The 19,849-nt window shown below is 52.6% G+C and overlaps 1 protein-coding gene across 1 annotated transcript in view; it reads right to left on the bottom strand.

Annotated features, from left to right (window-relative positions):
• MMP17 (matrix metallopeptidase 17) overlaps nt 1-19,849 on the bottom strand; it is a 55,249-nt gene that overhangs the window by 34,576 nt on the left and 824 nt on the right. The window lies entirely within an intron of this gene.

Consider the following 19,849-nt stretch of genomic DNA (forward strand, 5'->3'; position numbering starts at 1 on the left):
CTCATCCCCACACAGCCCTGCAGAGGGGCAGCAAAACGCCAAGTCCTCGCTGTGGCGAGGACGGCAAGAGTTAAAGATTGTGTTTTTCTCTCAGTTCCATGGCTATAAACCACCTTTCTCTGGAGGGCCAACACAGAGCGCAGTCTGGCACTTCCACTGCTGCAAAACCTTGTCTCGTTTTGCTCCCAGTTTGCCAGTTCCTGGGCTGGCGGGTTTGGGGAGGAAGGGTGAAATCTCAGCTCCTCTGAGGCTGGGGCAAGACCCTCAGGGCCCAAAGGAGCCAGGATTTCTCCCCGACACCAGATCACTCAGGTGAGGAGTTCCGAGAAGGCGCTTTCATCCTCCCTTCCCCATCACCCGGTGAGACCCGGCGTCAAGCACAGCCACAGTTTGTACCGGGTGGGAGTACAAACATGTCAGAAAAGGCATCTGATGGATGGATGGAGATGGAGGAGCAGAAGGAAATACATTCAGATTGCTCTGACGCCATTTAATCTGACTAAAAGCTGCAACCGCCAAGGCAGCAGCAGGCAGGTGCCCACAGCAACCCCAGCCCACCAGGGCTCGTTTTAATGGACGTTTTGTTCGCTCTGTGTTTGAGCATATTGTATTCCTTTGTGTTGTACTACAAAGAGCATTAAAGCGGCTCTTGGGGCACGAGGAACAGATAAGACAACTTGGGGACCCGCTCCGTGGGGCGCTGGGGTGGGCGGGCTCCACCGGGTCACCCCCCAAACCCCGGTGTATGAAAAAGGTGTGCGAGGCGGGTCAGGAAATGCGAGGCGAGGGCAAGAAGAACGCATTGCACACCCCGATAAAGAACATAACAGACCGCTCGGTAAAAGCGGGGAGCTCTGCCGCCCTTGCACCCGTCCCGCCGCCCGCACCCAAAGCGCCGAGGTGAACCCGCCATCACGCGCAACCCGGCAGAAAGCATTTCCAACAGCAAACCCACCAACACACGGTCAGCCAAAACTGCTAGGGGAAAGCAAGCAAGCAAGCTCTTTGGGCAAGAACGCTTTAGCCGAACAGCTATAAGCAGAGTAAATTCAAGATATACTTGACCCGGACAGGAAGCAAAACCACCTCAGCGCGTTGCTCCTGCCCCACTTGGCTGCTGGGGCTCTGCTGTCTGTCCCAACACCAGGAACACCCGGACCACAGACAAAAAGCCAAGAATCCCCTGACACTTGGGCAGACGAAACAGGGCGGAATAAGAGGCACAGGGTAAATGAGGAGCCCGGGGACAGGAGTTTCCCTGGAGCTCAAGTGTGTGTGTGTTTTAAGGTTACATGAGGGTGGACTTCACAGCAAGGCTCGTTTTGAAACAGATCTTGTAAGGAGAGGTTAAAGAAGCTCAAATTATTCTCTCTGAACACAGAGGCTCAAAGGTGATGTCTTTCATGTTGTTCAAGGTACTGGAAGCGCAGTCCCACACAGGGTCTGGCTGCTGCGGGGGCTTCAAGGCAAAACACAAAGTTTGCAGGAGATTGTATTTCATTAGGACACTTACCACAGCGCGGACTCCAGCTGGGACTAGCTAGAGAAGTGGTGAAAACCACTTTTTTTTTTTTTTTAATTAAAGACCTGGCTGAGTAAGCCATTATTCAAGCTCATTTTGTGGCTTTTTTGATGAGGAGTCTTTAGGACACCTCTGGGAAAACCAAAGCAGCATCCTCAGACGCCGCCGTTCCCCATCCCCACAGTTAGAGGGACTGAGAAGGCCCAACATGACCAGCCACTCCCTGGGGCTCTCTACCCAAGCGAGATCATTAATCAGATTTAAGATTTTGCTTTTCTGTCTTGTCATACAATGCCGTACTCTCCAAGCCCAGAAATTAGGGGGTAGCGGGGAGGTGGGACCACTGTCCCCAAGGGACCAGCCAGGTGGCTCTGGGGCATATTTAGCAAGAGCAGGAGGCAAACCCGGCCTGGGAGAGGCTTCAGGGGCTGATGCTCAGCCTATACAGCTAATTGAGATGCTGAAGCAGCCACATAAAGAACATATAGTTATCCATCATTTTAATTATGCATATAATAGCTTTATCTTTTTGTTACCTTATTTCATTATTGAAAAGTCTTTATTTCATGTATGCATTTTAATTCTGAAGTCCAGCCACCAACAAAACTACTTATAAATAATTTAATACACAACGAAGCACCAACTCCTCCAAAAGCAGCAATGCTGGAACAAGGGTAGTGGAAGCTCTCCCAGCACCTGGCGCTTCCACGTGGTACCAGAGCACCCAGAAGGCAGCAACGTGCAGCTCCTCCAAGTGACACAAGCTCATTTAGAAATCGCAGCTTAGGAGCTTGTGCGAGAAGAGGATCTCCTGGTGATTGTCAATATACAAGAGAGGTCTTGGGCACGCACCAAGGCAGAAGAGCCTGCCAGTGCATTTGCACCACCAGCTTAAGAGCTGCACAGAGAGAAGGAAACATTGCGCTGCATGGTCCTCTCTGCCCTGGAGACCCATGGCCAGCCACACAGATCGGGCTGGGCAAGAACATTCCCACACCAATGTCCTTTGGCACCACAACACCACATCTGGGACGGAGAAGAGTCATCACTGCACATCAAGCTACACAGAGCGAAGAAGAAGTTCTTGAGCACCGACTGCAGCCGCTAAGCACCAGCATCCCTGCAAAATAACCCGGGAGAGCCAAAGCAAGACCCTCATCTCCCAGCTGTACCAGGAGAAAATGCTGCTAGTTCTCCTAGTCCACAATCAGCATTTGCTTAATAAATGGATTTTTCTAATGATGTTCGTCAGCTTTTCTAATTACACAAGATACACAGCACAACACCTTCATTTTTCGTGCCTTTTTCCTTCCAATAAAGTGAAATTAAAGACAAATCCACCCAGGTAAACTCTACCCCAATGAAACCAAGAATAATTTCAGCAAAGGCATCCACACAACCAAACTTCTACCTTACATTTCTTCAACGCATTTATTCCCCCAGTGAAGCTGTATTAAAAATACATAGATTAAAACAATAGATACCTGGAGACGGAAGCACGTTCATTTGTTCTTTCTTTCTCTCTCTCTCGGTTCTGCTACAGTGAGCATTTGTGGTTAAGATCCCAAGAGGTGAATAGGAAATAAGCAGGTGCTTAAGTTTTAGGCATGTGAATAAATTAATCGTTATTGAAGAGAATTCACATGTGCATCCTTTACTGATTGCTGAGTCAGTGCTTTTAAGCTACCAAATTGGATCAGCCTGATTGTCATCACAGAGTCCCCTTTTGCTTCCCCATGACTGAGGCAAAACCTCCTTAACCTGATTATTTTCGCATTACTGGGTGGAAGGGGAGGGATGCAGGGAGCCTCGCCGAGCCCCCACGGGGTACCAGTCTCACACCTTCAACTCCAGTAAGTGGGAGATGTAAGAATACATGACTACACGGCTTTGCCGCAGGCTGGGTGAACTCCCATTTTTGAAGCTGAGACCATCAGGTGAAGGTGCCGTGGCCGTGGCACGCGTCACCCTCTGCTCCTCCCCGCGCGAGAACACCGTGACCCTCCCGAGACCAAACAGCCTTTGCAAAGGGGCTTTATCTTTGCTGTTAGGAAACCCTAAAGGGTCAGAAGACAGCAGGGGAAATTTGTGCTGTCCAAATCAAAGCTGCGGTAGTTAAACAGGAGTTTTCTCTGTCCCACGGGGGTGGGCGAGTGGAGGCGGTCGGCAGAGCATCCCTGAGCGGGGACACGAGGTCGTGTCCTACAAGGGGGTGTCCGTGCTCCCGCGGGAGGGAATGCATATGTGGAAAAGGAAAACCCGTCCCATTCCACGGCACGTTGCACCAAGGCCACGGCTGCGGCCGGATCCAGCAGCAGGGTCATCACCGCTCCCACGTACAAGTGCATCCCGAGCACCCTCGTCCTGCTGCTCCAAGTTCATCCTCGCCCTGCAACTCAAAAATTATCCTTTCTTTGTTCAAAACTAACAACATCTTCCAGAAAGAAGGAAAGAAAAAAAAAACCCAGGCAGCTTCTAAAGCACTTCCAGTCTGATGTGCAAAAGCCAATTACCCAAAGCAGAGGCGAATAGACAGAAAAGGCTCTTGGGTGCCGGGAAGGCAGCGCTGGCCTTTCCCAGGGCCGCGCACACCCAGGTCGATGCTGCTCGGCGGCTGCCATCCGCTCTCTGTACCTCTATTTGTTCCAGTGATGGGTTGCCAAGGTGTCAAAGTCAAATCACTGAATTTCTCACTGAGTGAAAGACATTCCAGATTCAAAATTACACCTTGACCCAGCTGGATCATTTTGCAGCAATTATCACCAATTTCCATGGTGGAAGATTGTAAGAGTTCAGAGGAGAAGAAAAAAAAATTGCTTGTCCTTCCTTCACCTTGCATATGAAATGAAAAAACAAATGTGATCTTCTTGCTCTTGACATAACCATGCTTTAAAGAGCTTCACAAACATCTATTTCCTCATTTGAGCTCACACAGAAGACATATTATCTCTCTTAAATATGCTTTCTCCTTGGCAGTGTGCAGCCTATCCGCTATCTTTAACATTTTAAGAAGCCGCCAAGTGGTTATTTGCAAAACTGATGTTAGGAGGTGGATATAATCTATTTTAAACCTCGGTAAAATTGGCCAATTTCATGAGGTTTTAACGTACGGCTGAATTAATCAAGTCACACAGATTATGAAATGTGAAACGCAGCTCCCCCAGCCCTCCACCCGCACGGCAGCGATTTGGAAAAAGCCCAACCAACCATCTCACGGCACAGCTAGAAGAAAATAATAATAAAGGGAATGGTTTCCAACAGACACCGATTTCCCGAGCGGTGATGCTCTCCCCAGCAGAGCATCTCTGTCTCGCACGACTTGCACCTCGACTCGCCTCTTCGGCATCGCCACGCGCCGCTCCTCGGGTGGCCAAGCCCAGGGAACTCGGGAGCGATGCCTTTGGGAATGATGCATTCAGGAGCGATGCCTTTGGGAGCGATGCCATCGGGCTCTGCACCCACCCGGTGCTGCCTCTTCTGCAGCAGGGCCAGGTCCAGCCCTCCGGATGCTTCGGCTGCCTCCTGCCTTTCCCTGCTGCCCTCTGCACAGGCACCCCCGCCCCGGGAGAGGAGCCCCCATGCTGGCTGGAAGCAGCTTCACCCTTTCAAGGGGAAATAAATCCAGGAAAAGACATTTCCTCCAACATTAAAATTCCAGACTCCTCTGTCTTTCTTGATCTCATTTGCGAGGTCTTGCTATTCAGTCGCTTGGAGACTTTTGTTTATTGCTTTATTTTTCTTTTGTTTTAAATGGTTGAAGTTAGTCTTTTAGTTGAGAATAAGGCCAAAAATATCGATTCTCAGGCAAAACCGCCTGGAGCTGTCCGCTGTTTCCATGTTTTGCTAAAGATATGTCCGATGCAAAGTGCGGCGCAGGGACCAGCGGACACAGCATCACACACCAAATGCTCCTTCCAGTGCAGGTCCCTGGCTCAGGCTGGGGGACACCAGCAGAGCAAAGCCGTGTCGTGCTGGTGTTAGGGAGGGAGGTGCTCACTGGATTTGGATTTTTGCATCTGTGCAAAATTCTTCAGCTGCCACCCTCCATCAGGCTCCGTGTACGGGCAGGTGGGCAGCGGCACACCAGTCCAGGAGTGCTTGGAAAGCTAATTTTTCCCTGTGCCACCACGCAGCAGCATGGGATGCTTTACTCGAAGCGGAGCTTTGGCTCAGGACAAGGAACCCGCAGCTGGCAGCCGAGCCTCAGGATTGCGCTGGCAAAACCCCAGCGGTGCCGACTCCCAGCTGGGCAGTTCAGCTGCTCCCGGGAGCAGCAGCAGGTCCCAGCGCTGGCTCGTCCCCCAGGCACACAGTGACTTTGGTTTCCCCTGTGCCGACCTCCCCAGGCTGCTGGGCCACTGCCCGTGAGCGGAGGAAGCACAGGTAGGAGCACGACACCCAAAAAGCACCAGGAGGACCTGAACAACGGCTGCGTCACCTATGGGAGCTGCCAGACACCTCACCTGGGAGGCTGGACCCATGGAGCAACTCGGAAAACAGGGTGGAGGTTTCCAGCAGTGGCAGGAGGGCAGCAAGGGGAGACAGTCATGCACCTGGGGAGGTTTCCTCTCATGCTCTACCATCCCCTGGGCTCTTCTCCAACACAACACATTGTTTTTGAGGGTGCAGGCAGCAGCACCACTCCCACGGACGCCTCGTCTCAGAGGGGAATTTCAACAGTGCCAAACACAGCGTGCACAGAACTGAATTCCGTCCATCCTCACCCCCGGCACAGGCAGCATCTCCTCCATCCCCAGCACCCCAGACGGGCAGCATCTCCCAGGCAGCGGCTGCCGCGCAAAGCAGGGAAGGCAGGATGCAGTCGGAACACAAACATACTTGGGATGAGAAGACAAATAGCTCTGGGGAAAATACAATGACCTCCTGGCAGTGTCAGGAAACATTTATCAAATGGCAGAAGTCATTAGCTGTCTCGCCGCTCACCTATCGGGAGCGTCACATTGCTGGTGATGGCTGCTTCATGCAGACCTGACGGGGCTTTTGCTGCAGGAGCTGCGGTCGGATCCCCACTTCGGGCGGCAACAGCCGCGTTTGCCCAGCACAGGCTTGGCCACTTGTTCGGGTGCCCCCAGCTCTGCCCCTGCCTTGCTGATGGGCACGGCACACCGAGCCATGCCAGGAAAACCTGCCTGGCTTCTGGCATCCCTTTTGAAGTAACTCCCAGTGCTCATTTTTCTACAAAACCAGAGGACTTCTAAGCCTTTTACTAAATGTGGAAGACTTACTGCAAGCATGTCTCAGTGGTTGGGAAGCCAAAAACTTGAACACGTAAATGACTTCCTGAAAATCCACGAAAGGTCGATGCAAAGCCCATCAAACCCTAGGACCCATTCTTTTGGACGGCTTTAGGGAGTGTTGCGCTGAACTGTATCCAGCACAAGCATAGTCCTGGGAAAGCTGCTTGCCTCCTGCATGCAGCAGAGCACGAACAAGCCACCAGTCACCAGCCTTATGTCTGAAGGAAGAAAAGCAGATTTAGCTTGTGCAGGGGTGAATTCTGCCCACCAGCAAACCCTCAGAGCTGCCGGCTGCCTTGCTGGGCATTTGCAGTGCACACATCCCTCTCTCATCTCAGCTCCAAACTCATCCTCCTACATAAAACAGCAACATGCACCTGAAAACACAGCACTGGGAGTCTCAGCCCCGTGAAGCGGATGAGGCAGTGAAAATGAGCAAGAGAACGATTCCGTAAAAGCCTCCACCACCTCCTCAGCAAAGAGGCTACTGATCTGCGATGCTACCTGCAGTAAAGGAATAAGGAATTGCGATGAAGCGAAGATGTGATTTCTTTTAGTGTGTTCTGAGCCTCCTTCTGCAGTTAAGACATCAACACAGGCGCCCGTCGGCTGAGTCACCGAACCGACTTTCGCAGGTTTGCCTTCCTGGAGGCACCTTTCCTGTAAAAACAGCTTTAGGAGGAGAGTAGAAAGGGATGTGAAATGCACGAGTGAGCAAAGCCACACGGCGTTGCCTCCGCGGCATGGCACTGCTGTCAGCTGCCTTGAGAGCGCGTTGCTTTCGCACGCCAGCCCTCCTTCCGAACAATACTTTCTCTGGAATGGTGCTGCATGTTAGAAGTCTCTCTATAAAAAATATTTAGACCTTGCCTTATCCTAACATGCCTTCCCTCGAGCACTGCGGAAGTCTCAGCCTGGTTTTCTTGCTCTGAATCTGCAGCAGAGCAGGGCAGGTTCCTGCAAAGCCTCCCCGTCCCCCCAAACCCAGCCAAGGTCGCAGAACTCCCCCACCTGCCTAAAGCACTGGCATGGCTTTCAGCCCTGTCTGGTTTCCTCATCCCGGCCCCGGCGGGTGGGGGCTGTTTGGGTGCCCAGCCCCGCGCTGGCACACACGGGCGGTGGTGTCTGCCACAGCACGGCGGGCACAGAGCACCGAAATCAAGGGTTAAATCCAGAGCTCGAAACGCAAGGAAATGGCACTAGCGCAGTGCTGGAAATAGGAAAAGGCTGTCAGGGATGGGAGCACCCTGACTGAGCCCCCCTGGGTCCTGTTTCCGTAGGTCAGGGGGGAGAAACGGGGTCACCAGGAGACCCTGAGCAAGCGGGAAGGGTGTCCCAGCCGTCATGCCACCGCATCGTGGCAGTGTTTGGTCCTCCCCATCCTGCCCAGAGCCGTCCCTGCGGGCAGGGACGATGCCGGGGAAGCCCTGCAAGAACATCTCAGCCGCGGCACGGCGGCGAGCGCCCAGCGGCCGCCGCACGTTCTGCCTCCCTCCCGGCGGCCGCCCCGGCGCAGGGCTGGCAGGGCACCAGGGAAATCAAGCAGGCGATTTCCAAAACCAAGAGAAAAGCAGCCATCTGGGCCCTAACAGACAGGTCGTTTAATGAACAAAGGGAATTTTCTAGAGAAGCCGGAGAAATGCAACAGTCTGAATAAAAGAAGCGGTAACCCCTCTGGTCCATCCAGAGGCTGCTGTAAGAGAGAAGCTTTCAGGGCGTGTTGAATACTGGGGTAACGCACTGTCCTGTCTAATTAAAGGATGAAGCAGGAGATGGGCTGAAGTGGTGGGAAGCAGGAAGGAGCCTGGATCAAGAGCAGGGTGGGCTGGGGGTGAAGTTCAAGGTTTTTTGTGGCATGAAGAGCCGGAGCAACCACCCATGATGGTGGGAACAGAGCCACCCCAGCAGCCCCCTCTGCCTAGTCACCTAATTCTGCACCTTTGAGGATGGGACTTGCACAGCTATGTGCCCTAGAAGACTTTATATGCCCTCATCTTAACTCTGTGTATTCCCCTGGAGAAAGTACGATTACTGCTTGTGTGACAGACAGAAAGCCCAGGCGACTTTCCCAGGTCACAGCTCCAAAGTTCGGGGTACAAACCTGACACCCATGCCCTTCCCTTGCACATCCTCTGCTGGATACAGACACCTCCTCTCCTTTCTGCTCTTCCTCGCAGGAAAACCATTGTGACTCATAATTCAATTTTTTGAGTACTTTCTCACCCTGTCGTTTTGCGCTCTGCCACATTTCACAGCCTTGTTTTGCACGCTCGCCGGCAGCGCTCCCCTTCTCCTGGGGCTGGTGGACACCTCTCTTTTGAAGCTCTTCCAGGTTCTTGAACTCCTGTGTTAATGCAGCTTGTTTCCCATCAGCTGAGGGCAGAGTGCCGGGGACATCATTTATTTTCCATGTTTATTTATGTCAGGAGAGTCCTTAAAGGCTTGTTTGCAGCTGCTGCGGTCGCTGCTCTTGCCGAGGTTTCCTCCCAGCCCACCGCGCGCCAGCAAGTCAGGCCCGAGGAGACCAGAGCCCACCAGCTTCCTTCAGCTGTTTTGATGCCATGGAAACAAATAATTTCCTTTGTGTTTCTTAACAAGGAGCAGAATCTCCCTTTTTTTTTCTGGCTAATAGGCCCTTACGCCTCTTGAAGGTAAGGCAGGATGGGAACTGGCAGCAATCCTTCAGTCAAACAGTCCCCAAAAAAGGCCAGTTCTGGTTACCAACTTTTCAAATGTCTTGAGCACATCCCGTCTGGACTTCGATGACACGACCACAGCAGAAAGCGATGTTGTTCCCACGGCATGTGGGACCCGCCAGGAATGAGCTCCTCCTCCTCCAGGATGATGTGGATGGAGACCTGTGAGCCCTTGAAAAACTGGGGTTTTGGGATTATCTCAACTGAGCAGTTCCCTCTGCCCCTCTCACCCTTGTGGAGGAACCAGCTGGGTGTATACTTTACTCCACCCGCCACTGCCTTTACTATTTCTCCAGGCTCAGTCATGGCTGCAGGTGGTGACTTTTTTTGCTATAAACAATAAAAGTCTAATTTGCAACTGAAGGTGACGTCTGCAGCAGCCCCAGCCTCCCCGCGCTGGTCTGAGCTGGCACATCGCCCCACTCCCAGCTGCTCCCCAGCAACTCCCAGCTCTTTGGAGCATCCCGAGGCCGTGTCCTGGGGAGCTGCCTGGCAATTAGTCTTCTCTTTAGGGTTCAAGGCTACCCCGGCAGAAGAGAACACGCCATATCAATTTCCTCCGTTGTCCTTGCAACCCTCTGGGCAAAGCAGCATTTGTTATTTTTTGACAGATCCCTGTGGATGCCGCTCAGGCATCCTACCCGCCTGCACAGCAGAGCTGGCAATTTTGCCAGAACTCTGCTTTAAAGGGTTTTGCAACGTTAATTAAATTTCTGCAGTTGTATCTCTTGGCTCTGAAGGAGATCCGAGCCTCTCTGAGCACGTGAGGAACGGCTCAGCTCCTCATCCCCGTTCAAACCCGGCTCTGAACGAGTCTGACTGCCAATACCAAATTCCACGGACGCACCATCAGTAATACAATATTGTCCCTCACCAAAAGGAAATGAATTCAGGACTGTCAGGTTTCAGATACAGTCTGGGTCTAGATAACCTGCGAGCTGAGAGATGATCCCAGAGCCACACGAAAACCAGATGTCCTTGCCTGGAGAACCGATTCCTCTGAAGAGAAAAACAAGAATGAGTATCTGTGACTGCCCAGCCAGGCACGATGCAGGACGGACAGCGAGTCACCCCGAGGACTCCGGATGAATTCGACACAAGCTCCTGCAATCCTGCTTCCTTTCGCCTCTGATGATGCACAGCCCCTGCCTGGGGCTGGCACCGATGGCCTCGGGCTGGCACCGCTGGCCCTGGACTGGCACCAATGGCCCTGGACTGGCACCAATGGCCCTGGACTGGCACCAATGGCCTCGGGCTGGCACCAATGGCCCCTGCCACCACGGCTGGGCTTTTGTAGCCACTGCTTTCCAGGAAAGCAAGGAAGGAAGAGGAGCCACCACAAACCAGGGAAACACAGGAGGAGACAGATTGGGTTTAACAGCTACACTTTAGAAATTTAAAAGAGGAGCTGTTTGTTTCAGGAAGAGGCTATTAATAAATGAGAAAGGAGGGAGACATGGAGAAACCAAGGAGAACTTTAACTCTGGGAAGCTGTAGCAGGGCTAGATTCACAGCCCGAGCTGTTCCTGTGGCCGAGGTGGGAGACGGGCACATGGCTCACGGGGATCCCGTATGGCTGGGAAACCAGAACAGAGAACAGAAAACAGACCGACGGTGCAAGGCTGGCGTTTCCTCCACAGCACAGCGCGATTTCTGCCAGCTGTTACAAACGGACCTGGACGGAAGGCGTCAGCGGGATCAGAAGATGCCTGGCACCCACAGGTTTGCTCCAGGGCAGCTATTTATTAATCATCACCTTCTGTGGCCAGAGCAGCCTGAGTGCAACAGAGGGACGGTGCTGTGCTGCCGAGAGCCAGCGTGTGGGCACCGCGGTCCCACGGGCACGTTCACACTCTAACTCTTCAAGAGGCAGCCACAGCGGGACGAAACCTTCCCAAGGAGAGCGGCAGAGCCGCCGCAGACGGGCAGCAGCGGGTCTGTGCCTGTGCTGTGTCCATGGGAAATACTCGGGGTGTGCTCAGTACCACTGTGTGCCATTTCATTAAGAAAGTCACAGTTTGTGCAGCTGTTGATAATAGTATTTGCTGCAAGGTAAAAGGCAATTACAGCAAAATAAGAGCAAGGAGGCACAGAAGGCGTTTTGCAAACTGTATCCACGTAAAGCACGGGCCACTGTGGCCATGCAGTGATTTAGTGACCAATGCTGGGAGCCCCTGCCTCCCAGGCTAAGTAAGCAAATACCATTTCCCTCACCCTCTATTAATAACGGCAATAAAACGGCAGCCGGGCCCTGCGCCCACGGGTGGGTGTCCAACCTCCGCACCCAGCCCAGCACCAACCGATTTTCTCGGATATTTTCCCAGTTTCCACAAGAGGGCACCGGCACGACACCGACGGTGCCGCAGCGCTGTCCCCAGGCAGCCCGGGCCCCTCCCACCGCCCCGCGGCAGCAGGAGCTGGGGCACCACAGGGGCTCAGGGATCTTGGCTGCAGAAGAAAAGTGGTTGATGTTCATCTCCCAGGAGAGCTCCCTGCAAAGGCTGCGGGATCTCGGCTCTGGAGTGCTGCCTCTCTGAGACATTTGCTATTGCAGAAAGGAAACCTTTTTGCTCAAAAAGGTGATTTTCAGGAATAGCTCTGTTAACACCAAGGGGCTGCAGGGAGGGGAATGGCCCTTTTCTGGTGGGTGTGGAGGGGCACCCACCATCACCCATCTCCTCCACCCTCCGCATCCCAGGCAGGGAGCACAAACCCTCAGGAGCTGCTCCTCTGGGGAAACAGCTTCGCTCGCAGGGTCCTGTTGGGCTCCCAGCAAACCCAGATGCAGGGAAAGGCCCAAAAGCCCCCAGGAACAGACGCACGGATGAAAAGAGCTGGCCCAGCGCAGCGGTGGGCTTTGCAGAGCAGACCCAGGGGGCACACACCTACCCCAGCCTGGTGTCCAGAAGGCAGAAGTCACCGCAGAGCATCACCTGGGAGAGCTGCATCCCACAGCTGCAGGCAGGGCAGGCCCAGCTCCCACGGATGCCCGGCCCCTGGCTCCAGCAGACCCTGCAGCATCACAGCTGATTTCCTCCAGATTATCTTGATCTTGCTGGACACTGAGTGCGTACCAAAGCACGAGGTGTATTAGAAATGCTAAAACAGCAACAGATTGTCTGACAGGGCTGTCAATCTGTCATGAAATATGACATGCATCCAGCCCGGGAGGAAGAACTGGATTGCTGTACACTTCAGTGCCGGCTGAGGCCGTGCAAGATTATTCCTCATTTCAGAGTCTCATTGATCAGAGCTGAAGGATCCATTTCTGCAGCATAAACAGAATGTGGCAAAAGTCCCAGATCACCTACCTCTCTTTAACTACGCCTTTATATAAACACGTTGCCATTTCACAGGCTTGTCTATGAGGGATTTCCCTTTTGTGAACCCAATTTTCTCTCGCTTTTGAACAAAAACGCATCTCTGACATGAAGGATGCAAAGGTAGAGACAGCATGGCTTGGTAAAGAGCAACGGGGAATTTGCCAAGTAGCAACAAAATGGGGGACAAACAAGAAAATAAAAGTCAATTTCATGCAGAGAATTTATCAAAGGAGCGAAGATGCTTCTGGAGCAGCATCGCTGACTGCCCTTCTGTTGGAGGATGTGCCGGAGGGGCAGGGAGCACGAAGAAGGAACAGCAATGACAAAATAACCACAAGTAACAAGGTGGGAACAAGCCCGTGGGCTGGTGGCAGCTCCCCGTGCTCCCACCACGTGCCCTGGCAAAGGCGCAGCCCCGGCCAAGCACCAGCCAGGACAGAACTAATAGTGGCTGCAGTATCTCCGGAGGAGATCCCACATGGTCAGCTCAAGAAAAACAAGAGAGACTGCTTTGTTTCTCTCTTGCTCAGTGATAAATGAGACCTGACACCCTTTCCCAAAGGCTGAATTCATCACCTCCAGAGCTTACAGGTAATTAGATCTGGAGTCTTGGTGGCATTGTCTCTAGCAGTCATGGTATCTTTTTGCTCCTTGTGCTCTCCTTGGGGTCTATAACCAGACTTCCCAGGAGCTACAATAGGACGAAAGGAACATTTTCTTGTGTGACACTCTTCAGCCAAGCAGACCGCCAAGTTTTTGGTAATGACGGGCCTTTGAGAAGGCCCAGCAGAGCTGCCCCGCAGCTCCGGGACTCACAGCTTTGACTCCGAGGGAAACACAAAAACCCATCTCCTGAGATGTATTTCAGCCACGATGTCAGCAGTGGTATTTCTGCATGAGACATCTCACCAAGAAAAACCAATCTTCGTGAAGGGTTGACTGATGCGTAGACAGCCAAAGCCGGAGAACAAGCAGTAAAGCCTATAGCTCGCGGTGTTTTGGAACGTCTAGAGCTGCCAATCAGCTGCATGCTTCATCAGATGAATGTTTCCAGGCTTTCCTCTCAAAAGCGATCCCATGGGAACCCCTTCCTCGCACACGGGTCTTTTCTATCCTTTTATCCCATCCAGGTCCTCTCCAGGGTTCGGCTGCTCCCTTGGTCCCAACACCACTCTCGGATCTGCCTCCCCAGCCTCAAAAAAGACAGCGAGATCCCCAAAGTCTGGCAACAGCCCATGAACTTTCCTTTTGATGTCCTGGTAGTCTGCCATCTCCAGCGAGGGGCATTTGATGGGATGTGGAAAAATCCCGAGTTGGGTGGTTTGGGATGGAGGCCCTGGGGAACCGGGATGGGATTAAATGTCTCCACCATGGTGTGGGACAGGCTGCCTCCGCAAATGAAGACGTGTGGGTGAAGCAGTCCAGATCTCTCATCTCCCACTTGGATTTTGGATGAGGGAACCTTCTGTCCTGCATCCTTAAAGATGTGTGTAGTGGGCCGTGTAGGACACACTCAGATGGCAGAGCAAATCCAGACGAAACGGCAGCACCTGCGCTGTCGGGTGATCTTCAGCAGCCGGGAGCGCAACCACAGGAGATGCCAGTTGGGGTTTGTTAAACGACAAGACAATATAATCCAAACATGTCCATCACCTTCAAGCAAGGACCCTGTGACACGGGTAAAATTGCTTTTGTTCACCCAAAAGATCAATATTGTCAGGATGAAATAATATGTCAGCCAGTGTGAAGAACTGCACCTGACCACTGCCAGTCAACAGGCAGAGACTCCCTCTGGAGAAAATCAGGAAAAAAATCCTGAATACACTTTCCAAATCACTGTATTCGGATCGTTCTCGCCAGGAGCTGTAGATCATCTCCAGATTTCTTGGAAGAACGATTTTCTGTGCACATGGTTTATTCTGATGCAGGAAATTCCTCAGATTTAATCGGGTTCTTTTCTATTAAATCATCATGGCTGCTCAAACTGCCAGAGTCCCATCTGAAGACCACACTCCTCGCTGAACATCGGCATTTAGTCCACGTCAGTCACGGCAGGACTTTCCTCTGAACAAACCTGCTGTCAAAGGCAGTTTCTCATTATGCTCATCTAAAACTCCCTGGTCCTTCAGCAGCTTCTTCTGCTCGCCCCCGCACGTCTGCTTTGTTTTGCACCGGATTTAACTTTGCATATGTGGTTTGGTGTGGGTTTGTTTTTGTTGTTTGTTTGTTTTGTTTTGTTTTTTTTCCAATATAACATCAAATCTCTTAATTCTCTGACCCAGAAATCAGAGACAATCCTCATAAAAATCTGGGACAAAGAAGACACATGCAGCTGCACGCGTGCAGCAGCAAGAGCTCCCAAAACTCCCAAATCTACCCATTTAAAGTGGTTTTGATTAAAGAAACCATTTTGAGAACTGTTGCTGTCAGATCTTGGGTTATTTTGAAAGCAAATCCTTGGCTTTCAAGTGCAGCTTTCCTCTGAACGCGACACTTTAAAGAGCGACGACGTGGTGGCCCAGGTTTACCGTCGGCCGGTGATTGGCATCCGAGACGCGAGGGCTTTCCCCCCCCCGGTGCCACCTCTGCGAGGCCAGCGAGGACCCGGGACCCACACAGGGTACACGTCTGCTCCACCGCATCCAGAAATAAAGGTTCCCTCAGCTGCAGCCTGACCTTTCCTGGAGCCGCACAACCCATTCCGGCAGCGCTTTTGCCAACGAGTAAATAATGAGAAATTAGTGCGCGGCCCCGGCGATGAGTCAGAGCGAGCGGCCGCTGGCACTAATGAACCGGCAGGGACAAAGCGGCGTGTCAGAGACATCCAAGGCCCTGGTTTTGTGACGACGTCACCCACGTCACCCCCATGTCACCCCCGTGTCCTCGGCGGGACCAACACGCGTGGTCCCACCAGTGAGTCACACCCAGACCCCAAACCGGGAGAGCGCTGTCTGATGCCAGGGGGTGGGAACGCACCGTGTTTCACATCACCTCTTTGCAAGTTTAATTTAATGAGGGAGAATAATGAAATATCGTAGGTTGTCGGGTAGGCACACGCAGGCAGCGACCTCCCTTGCGAGAGCCCCCCGAGTTTTTAGGGACGACAGGAGGGTGCAGAGGGGCAGCCCCACCGCACGCTGCCCTGGGACGGCGGGGTCCAGCCGGGGGTCCTGCCAGCCACCTGCTGCTTCTACCCCCCAACAGCACCCAGGGATGAAGAACGAGGCCAAGGTGGGATCCCACCCGCTCCATCCCCAGCACCAACCATGGGGACGTCCCCAACGCCGGCAGGACTTCACCCACCTGCCCGGCGCCCCTCCTGAAGGCTGAGTCTCATTAAAGCGGGTAATTTACCTTAACTATGCTGGGTAATTCACCCAGCCGGGCACACAAGAGCAGCCAAGCTCAGGAGGAAATTGCATTGCTGCATCTGGGGTGCTCAAATCTGAAAAGGAAGCGGCGGTTCAAACCAGCCAGGGCTTTAATACCAGATTAAATGCTTCCACAGGAGCCTGTCTATTTGAAAGCTTCCAGCCAGCCTTTTGTCAAGTAATTTAGTTTGCATTGTACTTTGGCTTTAAGAAGTACCTTAAAAATGTAACCAGCGGCACTTTTTTTTTTTTTCTTTTTTAACATGGTAGCTGAACTTTCTTGGAGGGAATTCATGGACCCGGGATGGCCACTACTCCACATGGAAGGGAGTGAAGTGCGTTAATGGCAGCGGGGCCAAGCAAAGCTCCTCTCTCCAACACCATTGGCCTGAATGCATTATTGTTCAGGGAATCTACTGAGCATTTTGTCCTGAAAGACTTGCCGTTTTAGAAGGCTGAATGAAGCTCCAACTGGGATTATCAATTTTTAATTTCCCCATTAGCAGAAACAGAAGGTTACGAGTTTGGTAGTTTCCACTGTGAGGGAACAGCCTATTTCCATACAAGAATTTCACTTTAAGAGGGCTAATTATCCCCAGCTTTGAACCAGGAGGGAAGCCATGTCTCAGGGACACCGTGCCTGGCCCCAGGTGCTGAAATGCAGCAATTTAGGAGAGTTCCTGGCTGATCCCAGGACAGGCAGGAGCACGACTGGACTGACACATGTGGCTGCACATCTGGCAGCAGCGGGATGCTCCTGCCCTCCCACGGACAGGGAAATCACCCCAGAACCAGCAGGAAGGGGCCGTTCCCCAGGCGTGGGCTGGATTCCGCTTTGAAATTCAGCACCTGGGAGACGCGGGGCACAGACGCGTAGGAACTGCTGCTCCTCCTGCCCCTCCGCTCCCCGAGGTGGGGACACAGAGGAACCTCTGTCTGTCCCCCCAGCCCACCCCACGGCTCGCAGGGCTCTGTGCCCCTCAGCTCTCCCCACAAGCACACCCTTGTCATTCAAATGAGGAGCTGCCACAAAAGCGAGGGCCCTGCCCTGAACAAAGAGCCGCTTGGGATGGCGGAGGGGGACGCGGGTCTGTGGTCTCCACTGATGAATGCAAATGCCTCCATCCCCCCGGAGCAACTTCTCTGGGAAGCACACAGAGGGGCTTTGTGAGCGGGAGGCTGAGGGAGGCACCGCTCATACGCAAGCCCCCAGGAATGCCCAGCAATCCCCAGCTGGAGAAACGCCTGGGGGGCACACGCAGACCTTCCCCATCACCCCTGACCACGCAGACAGGAAAAAGCAGCTCACACTAGTCCTTTTTGCACCCACGCTCTTGCAACCAAACTGAAACGTTCCCGGCGCTCCTGAATCCCTTGGCCACTGATGCCAGAGCCCATGTCCATGAGGGACGATGTCGGTGATGCCACCACCACCTCCCATCCTGCAACTCCAGCGCTGGGGCAGTGTCTCTCCCTGGGGCAAAGCGTCTTGCTCGGGGCCAAGCTTGCTCAGTGTTGGACCTGGGTCCATCCCCAAGCCGCGGCTTTTGCCCACTGCCCGGTGTCCCGTGGCACGGCTGCCGTGCCCGCAGCGGCAGTAACGCAGCCCAGCCTGTTTAACATCCAGCTCCTCTACGACCCAGCGGGTCTCCAGATCAACACCTCCAGTGTACGAACTCCACCGAGCCAGCTCTTCTGAAAAATAAAACCTGAAGGTAGACCTGTCTTCAGACCTGCTTCGAAGCCCAGTCAAGTGAGAGCTCTTATTACTCGGTTACTACTAACACGTATAAAGTTTTTGCTGCTCGCACCCCTGAGACACTCAAGTCCAACAGCCATAAAAAGATGCAATTTGTGAACATTGGGCACTGCGGTGAGGAGGGGTTGGCGGGTTTACTGTAAAGGCAGCAGTGCAAATGCAAAGTAGTAAATCTCAAAAGCAACGTACTAAAATTCAAGGGAAACACTCAAGTCAAGCTCGGTTCCATCTGCTATTTTATGCTCTCTTTGTTGGAGCAGCTAATGGAGAACAATAAAAACATTAATAATCAAGCTAGATTTATAAACTGGGCAGGATATTCCACTACTAATGAAATCTGGAGAATCATTCAATATTATATTGCTTTGGGCAGCACTCTAACAAGAACTGCCTTTGAATTATAGCCCTCTTTCCTTTTGCTGAACTTTAATTTGGCCCAGCATCACTGTTTCACTTAAAACAAACCGATGGCAGGACTGGAGCAGAGGACGCAGCTCGGAGGCGCAGTCCTGTGGCACCGAAAGCCTCTCAGCTGCAAGGGGGGGCTGTTTGGGATGTAAAAGCTCTGTTGACATTGTGCTCTATTTACTGCAGAGAATTGCTGGATATAATTTTCAAAGGTTAGCGGAGCTCTCTATTGCCATGGTTTCACGCTTCCTAGTTTTCAAATATTTGATTGAAATGCATCACAGACCTTTAATTTCTTAGTTGCTTCATAAAGTGGATGTCAAATAATTCTTCTTAAAGCTCTCACTTCCCACACAGTGGTATTTTCCTGACAAACACCTCTGAAAATACCTGGCATTTTCTGCTCCCTGCTGCTCATTAGAGGCCATCAACACAAACCTGCTTTACAATCAACCCCCTTCCTAGTCCCACCAGCTCCGTCTCCAGCCAGAGGTGTATTTACCCCAGCAAACCCACCCACCGGAGGGGAGAAATCACCCAGACACCATCCGACATCATCTGCTCTACGCCCCCCAGGCTAAATAGGGTTTGGTTTTAACACAGGACTCCGTAATCCCCTTCTCCTGCAGTCCAGTTCTGCACAGTTATTACCGTCCCCGGCACCCTTTGCTTCACGAGGCTGCCACAGCTCTTCAGCGTGGTTTTAAGCTACCACTCACATCCAGTCCAGGACAAAAAAAAGGTCCCTTAATGCCTGGAAGCCGTCAGCGAAAACTAATAAGCTCACTCGAGTAGTAACATTTAACCTGTAAAAGCTGAATGCAGCATGTATGGCAGCAAGGGTAAAAGCAGGTCAAAGTTTGAGTCAAATTGATTGGGGCAGAATACACCAATTTGTATGCTGTTTGCATGAAATATTAATTCCAGCTTTAACATTTGGTTATACAGGGAAGCAAATGCACCGTAATAATGCAGATGTGCCTCATTCCCCCCACATTTTCTATTCTGCTAGGAACCGATGTGGAACGATATGCTTTGTCCTTCCGAGCAGGTGTTAGAGCCGGAGCCCGCGCTGGGCGGTGGAGCCTGGGCGGCAGCGTCCTGGCGCACTGCTCCGCGTGAGCCCTGCTCGTTAGATAACCTGTCGTGCTGCAAACCCTCCGTCGCGCCTTCACAGCGGCGCACAGGCAGCGTTTTAAAATTCGTTGAATTTCAGGGAATTTCTCTAAATCAGCCAGTCCAGCCCCAGGACTGCTTTGCCGTGCACAGCCACAGCCAGCTTCCCGACACCCAGGTTTGAGGCAGTCATGGCATTTCTTCTCTCTGAGCTACGGTTGGTATCAGCGATAAGAAACTTTTCCTCCTCCGGGAGAAAAGCCCCCACGTCTCCCCTCTCGGAGAGGATGGAGTAGAGCTGTATGGACCTGCTGGCACTGTGACCTGGCAGGAACATGACCCTCCCTGCCTGCTAAAGCCTGTCACCTCCCTGCAAACCGTGCAGATACCTGTGAG

The sequence above is a fragment of the Caloenas nicobarica genome, chromosome 16 (genome assembly GCF_036013445.1).
Source record: "Caloenas nicobarica isolate bCalNic1 chromosome 16, bCalNic1.hap1, whole genome shotgun sequence".
NCBI lineage: Eukaryota > Metazoa > Chordata > Aves > Columbiformes > Columbidae > Caloenas > Caloenas nicobarica.